Consider the following 6,731-nt stretch of genomic DNA (forward strand, 5'->3'; position numbering starts at 1 on the left):
GTTTCCACACAGGTTTTGAAGACACGCAAGCCTAAATTACACAACAGAAACCCACCCATGTACTGGCGAATATTCCACAAAATCACACACACACAAAAATGTAACAATAGAGTCAATGTTGGAGGACATGCAAAACACAGAACTCAACGCCCTTGTATGGTAAATGCTTACGTTCTGCTGATATTTGATATTTGTTGATTTTTTTTACTATTTTTTTTGGCAAATGTCAGATTTTTCAGTTAGGTTTTGTGCTGGATATTATTTCAACAACAGTTCAACATTTGACTTCCTTTCTTTTCTCTGTGGTGGAATTTTGCTTCGCCCTTTTTAATCTCAGTGGACCGATGGTTTGAACTTTCTCCCAGCGTGAGGGGAGCAGGGTTGGTTTGTTGGGTGTAAAAGCAGGAAAATTAAACATGGCACTGCTACGCCTTTAAATGCTGCCCACCACCTAAAACAAATATTTCACAAAGACTTTTTGGAGTGTGTGGTTGTGTGTGCATGACCAGTATGTGAGAGTGTGATACAGTGTGTTGCTTTGCTTCTTAATTTATTGTGTGTGTGTGTGTGAGTTTCTATGTGCTGGTGTGTCCTGCATTATAATAACACTGTAATTAACACCTCTCGGGTTAAAAGTTCACCAACATACACACACACACAGACAAACACGTCCATGTAGACACAGAGAGCAAGGAGCACTAATGCTGTCCTGCAGCGGTGAGTGAGCCTTCTCAGAGCCGTTTTCATAATTCCACTCCATTAATGAGCAAGAAAAAGAAATGGAGAAGGAAAATATGGCTATCAATCGCCGGTGTTCTTGGCAGGTGGATAATGAAGTATCAAGGTCCAATTGAATTGGCCCTAATTACACCAGCCTCCAGATATTGCATCATCTGTACTAGTGTTAATGTGACTCCTAAAGAAGTTTGTGTGTATAGGAGGCACACGCATTGGCTCTTAATGATGTACAAATGCATGTGTTTCATCGATACAAACACACATATGAATGCACTGACACTTTCACCTACCACCTTACCTCTGTACACACAAACACACGCACACGCCCCTGCAAAGCGTTGCTCAGTGGCGGGTGGTCCAATCCCTGCGTCTCCCCCTACTTAATTAGTGGCACAGCACTTTAGAAGAAATTTGATTACATTAATTGAATTCATTTCATAATATTAGGCCACAGACTCACTGGTGGTCCGTCGCTGTAACAGTGTGTGTACGCATACATGCGTGTGTGTGTGTGAGCATGGAAGAAAATACAGACTTGACGGTGCTTTAAGTCACAGGTGTCAAACTCAAGGCCCGCGGGCCAAATCCGGCCCATCACGTCATTTTATGTGGCCTGTGAGAGCAAAATAAACGTATACGCCACTTTTAAGCGTACATTGTCCATAAACTACATTTCCCACAGCGCATTTCGATTTTGTGTCCCGCGAAGTGACGGTATCCTGCCACTAAAATGCAGCGTTTCCACATCAGCATTATTATTTCTCTCTTGTATTGTTGTAAGTGAAACCAAATTGTAACTGTCCAGGCAGAATTAAACTCTCTATGTTCCTCCAAGACTTGTTTTGGAATTATCCAGGGATAGTGAGTCAGTTCAGTTCACATTTCTACACAGATGTGGAAATGTATGTACATTTATAATCATTTCTAGATCCTGACAAGTTGTTTTATATATACCTTATTGTTATTATTGTTTATTGTTGAAATTGGACTTGTTTTACTTAAGACAGTGGTTCCCAAAGTGTGGGGGGGGCGGCACTATTGTGGTGGGCGATGGGAAGAGGAGCGATACGAATAAGTATCACCTCAGGCAAAAGAATGAGGCCATACTTCTTCGTATCGCAGCAGGAGATTGAGCGTCCAGATAACATTATTGCTCAATGTATTTGTATCCTTATCCATTGTTTGTCTTTATCGGCGCCGCTTCACAGTTTGCGCTGAACAGCTGGTCTGACGCAGCGTTAGCTTGGCTAGCCGCTAGTTTAGCGTTACAAGCCCAGTTGTGAGGGATTTAACTAATTATTATTATTGACAACGCAGGAGAATGAGCGATTACCCGCTGCTATGTAGGAGAGCCACGGCCACGCTCCCTCCTTTGCCACATCCTACCTATCTGAGCCTCAATAAATACAAAATATAGGTCATAGCTGGACATTGAAAAGTGTCAGTCTGACAGCTGCAACCCTCGATTTGAAAAGATCTGCAGCACAAAGCAAGCCCACACAAGTCACTAAAAAGACGTGGTGATGAAAAGTGTAATTTTTGCAAAGATTAACTTAATTTAGAAATTAAATTACACAGAATTACACAGTTGGACTTTTAATAATAAAACGAAAGCGAAAATATTCTTATCTACAGAAGGGTGCCCCTGCAGAAAACGTTTGGGAACCACTGACTTAAGAAATTTCAAGTAACATTTGAAATATGTTCTTGAACTTCTTTGCACTAAAACAAAGGGAAAACTTGGAGTTGTCCATTTACATCCATTTATAGGTTATTATGCTATGATTTTGCTAATCCGGCCCACTTGAGTTGAGCTGAATGTGGCCCCAAACTAAAATGAGTTTGACACCCTTGCTTTAAGTTATCTTTAATCCACTGTTAGTCTTTCCTTATTGTGTCTCCTCGGAAGGATTCCATGTGAAAAACTCAAACCTGCACCTCTTCAGCTCTTCTTGTTTCCTCCTCTCAGTCTTCTCCTCCCTCCCCATCCTGTGGAGTCGCGCCTGCACGGCAGTGATGTAGGGTAGAGCGTATCTATGATGATCTAAGGGTTTAATTTCCTCACTACAGGGACTCTATCGATAAATAGGTGGGCACACAAAAAGGGACAGAGGTGAAGCAGATATATGAACAGGCACATTTTTTTCACACTTTAGCTTCTGCTGGCTTTCTGTGGCTTTTAAGTTGTTACCTTCAATAAAAATGTGGCCACTCGGAGGTTCTCTAAAAGGAAACACAGGCTCTATAAAAATCTCTTGTGCTGCTTGTTTCAATTGGAAGATGAAAGTTTTATGATTGTTCCAAAAAATGTTTTGTTGCAGTTGCTGTAAATTCCCAACTATCTTTACAACAAAAAAAATACAAAATGGAATTCATCCATGAATTTTATCAACAAAAAAATACTGATATTTTCATCCACCCTTTAGTTCATCATTTTATCTTCTGGGGTGTCATGGCTTGGGAGGGTAGAGTGGTTGTATAGGTACTGGAAGAATCGTGGTTCAATGCCAGGCTCCTCCCAGAGAACCTGTTGAAGTGTTGTTGAGCAAGACACTGAACCCTAACCCCTCCTTGAATGGTATGTCCCTGCCATCAGTGCATGAATGGAGGATTTTGAGGTCAATGTAAAGGCTTTGGATCAAGTACAGTCCAACCAGTCACATTATTTGTGTTCATAGTGGCAATGGACTGGGATCTATAGCTGTGACTTGGAAGTATTGCCATTATGCATCAACATGTCAGGACAATAAGATTTCTAATGTTCCATCAGAAGCAACATATTTGGTTTCCACTTTCACTTCCACTTCCCTGTAAGTTCAGCAAAGCATGATGGATTTGTCTCCAATCTTTGCTGTAATTTAACTTTGGTGTCTTCACAACAGTAAAGAATAAACAAAGTTTGCTGTCGGCCATCAAGCGGAAACATCACCGTTCCATAATTGAGATCAGCCTGTTCACACTCTCCAGATGTGGAGTAAAGACACTGCTTACCTTCCCTCTCCCTCTCATGCTCCCCTCTCTGTTCTACCTTCAGATCATCTTTACTTTGCAGAAATCCTTTTTTGCCTTTCCTCACATTTCTCCATCTTGCCGGCCACCTTTTAATTCCCTCTTCTGCCATTTGGTTTCATTTCATGTGTGTCATTTTCCCAAGTGACAGCACCTCTTTGTTCATCACCTCGTGGCTGCTGCTCATGATATGATGAACATGTTCACTCTGCTGAAGTGCTTCCTTTCATGTTGTGCCAGAAGAATTACATATGTGAATAATATCATAGAGTGATACTTTGGATCTACGTGTTCATTTCAGGTCATCTCCTGCTTTCTCCAGTAATTCTTTCTCGAATTCCTTAAGACCTGTGTACTACCAACCCCTAGAGAAACCATTTACCTGCTCGTATACACGCTTGCATACTTTGTGTCAACCTGAAGGGATAACCACTGAAGCCTACGATGACCTGGTCTTGTACTTCACCGATAAATGATCGCTATAAACGGAAAAAAAAAGAAAATGATCTCAACAGGGACTTCCGGGTTCCCTGAAATAAAAGCCCTACCCAGAATGTCCTCTGAATGGCGCTGTAGAGAAGATAAGAAGTAGATTTTCACAAAAATTGACATGAAACTGAAACTTTTAGTTATACAGCAATCTTTGTTGTTACTCAGTTTGTGCCTGCTAAATCAAGATGTATTGAACAATACATGTGGACATTCCAGCTTTGTTACTGTAGGCCGACTGCCAGACTGAGCTCAGTAGAACAAGAAATGCGGACAGTTGTAAGCGGCAACATAGTGGATGACAAACATTTATAAATACCTGTGCACATTCAGTTACTCTCCCAATACACTGATCATGATAAGTACATTTCACCCATTGTGGGCCGAGGCTGGATTGATTTGCAAAGACTGTGACAATCAAAGTGCTGAATAAAACACTACAATGAAAGAAAAATAATATGGTACAGGACAATAATTAAGACAAAGGTAAAGACGACAGGAGAGGATGCTAAACAGAAGTGCAAGGCTGCACAATTCAGCTTATCAATTCTGGAGCTCTTGAAAATGACGATGCCCCAATTTCTGTACAGTACAGTCCAAGAAACAAATGTGGACAGAGAGAACCAAGGAGTTTTGAAAATCCAAAGTTAAAAAAGCGACACCTTTTGTAACTGCAGTAACCGTGGCAGCAGTGATCACTTTCATTGAAGATAGAAGAAGGAGCTGCAGTAATGATGCAGCAGCAGAGGGGGGGGGGCGGGCATGAGGTGGATGGGAGGAGTTTGACTGTTGGATATGTCTGGGAAAATTTGGAGAATCTTTGAAACATTTTTCTTTTCTCTTGCCGACTTCCCATCTCCTCATTTCTCCTCCTTTCTCTCCTCCCGTCCTCTCCTTTCCACTTCAACATTTTCTTTTCTCTGGTAAGAAACCAATAGGACAGACCCTGCTGAATGTGCACGAGCTGTCAGCTAAGCTATAGCCCCTAGCATGACTTAGTGCAGCTATCCCCTGCTGTGTGTGTGTGTGTGTGTGTGTGTGTGTGTGTGTGTGTGTGTGTGTGTGTCCGTGTGTGTGTTTCCAGCTTGGAGTCCAGCCCATCCATTACCAGTGCTAGCAGCGGTGTGTGTGTCTCATTCATTATAGATACCCTGACCAGTACCTCAGCTGTATATCATTCCCATTCTGAAGAGGTCAGGGATTACACTGCGTACTCTGTGTGTGTGTGTGTGTGTGTGTGTGTGTTTGTGTGTGTGTGTGTGTGTATGTGAAAGGAGGGGCTTGGGCTTTTTCTCCGGACCCTTTTCTCATGTGGCAGCCATAGAAGCATGGTAGAATAGAGAGTCTGTTTAGTGCTCAATGGGATCATAAAACTTACAAACATCACACAGCTGCTATGTTTATTTATATTTTCTTTTATTCTTATTCTTTGCATTTATTTGCCCCCCTTTTATTGCACGTCTGCTAAGTTTTTCCTGCATTAAAGGGATGTTGAGGCGTGTTCCAGAGCCCATCTACATAATGCCTATAAACCAGATCCAATCAGACTCCAGATTGGACAAAACTTTAAATTGTTTTTCATTATCCATGCCCCACAATTGATCAGAATCACTTTCAAACAAACACAAACAAACAAACACACTGGCAAAAAACCTACTCTTTCTCTTTTGACAGAGAAACAAGAGATCTTGAGAAGTCTTAAATACCAGTAAATGCAAGAATCATGCATCATTTGTTCTAGCAATGTGTTTATGATGTGTTCAACAACCGCACACTGTCTTCTTTCCATGGGTGAGCTCATAATTTGTGTACATTTATTGAGACTTTGTGACAAATTGTTTTCATTTGAACATTCATCTAAATTTGTTCCACACATGTAGATTTAACTCGTTTTTATTGCAGATTTTGTGCCTCCAGGAACAGAGGAATTAGAGCTCAAACTTTGGTCTAAAAAGGGGAGGGGGGGAGCTGGATGCATGATAGGAGTTTAATTGTTTAATTGCTGTGCAGTTTAGAGATGAACAGATGCCTCCCCTCCATTCCATTTCTACACCTCTATTTACTTTAACGGTTACTTCTCCACGTATCCAAATCAATTACATGGACTGGCCTAGTACAAAGAAAGGTACATATGGCACTGTGGAACCACACACAGACACACACACACACACACAGACACATAAGAAGAAACTAAAATACGACCAAAACATGAATTTGTGAAGGGAAACGATGGACGATGGCAGGATCCTGAGCATATTTTATTCAGCTAGCTCTTCTTTACTTCATCAAGCATTTGGGGGCTGTCAGACTGCCGAGCTCGGATTGCTTGTCCTGCCTTGAACCAGACACACACACAAACACACACACACACACACACACACACACACACACAGGTGCATGCACATACATACACATGTGGTATACACCTTTGTCTAGGGACAGTCAAAGGTGAATGAATAAATGAGGTTTTTGCTGTAAATGTACCACCGCTATAT

This window comes from Genypterus blacodes, unplaced genomic scaffold (genome assembly GCF_046128005.1).
Source record: "Genypterus blacodes isolate CSIRO-AG114 ecotype Tasmania unplaced genomic scaffold, CSIRO-AGI_Gbla_v1 ptg000046l_1, whole genome shotgun sequence".
In the NCBI taxonomy this organism is placed as follows: Eukaryota; Metazoa; Chordata; class Actinopteri; order Ophidiiformes; family Ophidiidae; genus Genypterus; species Genypterus blacodes.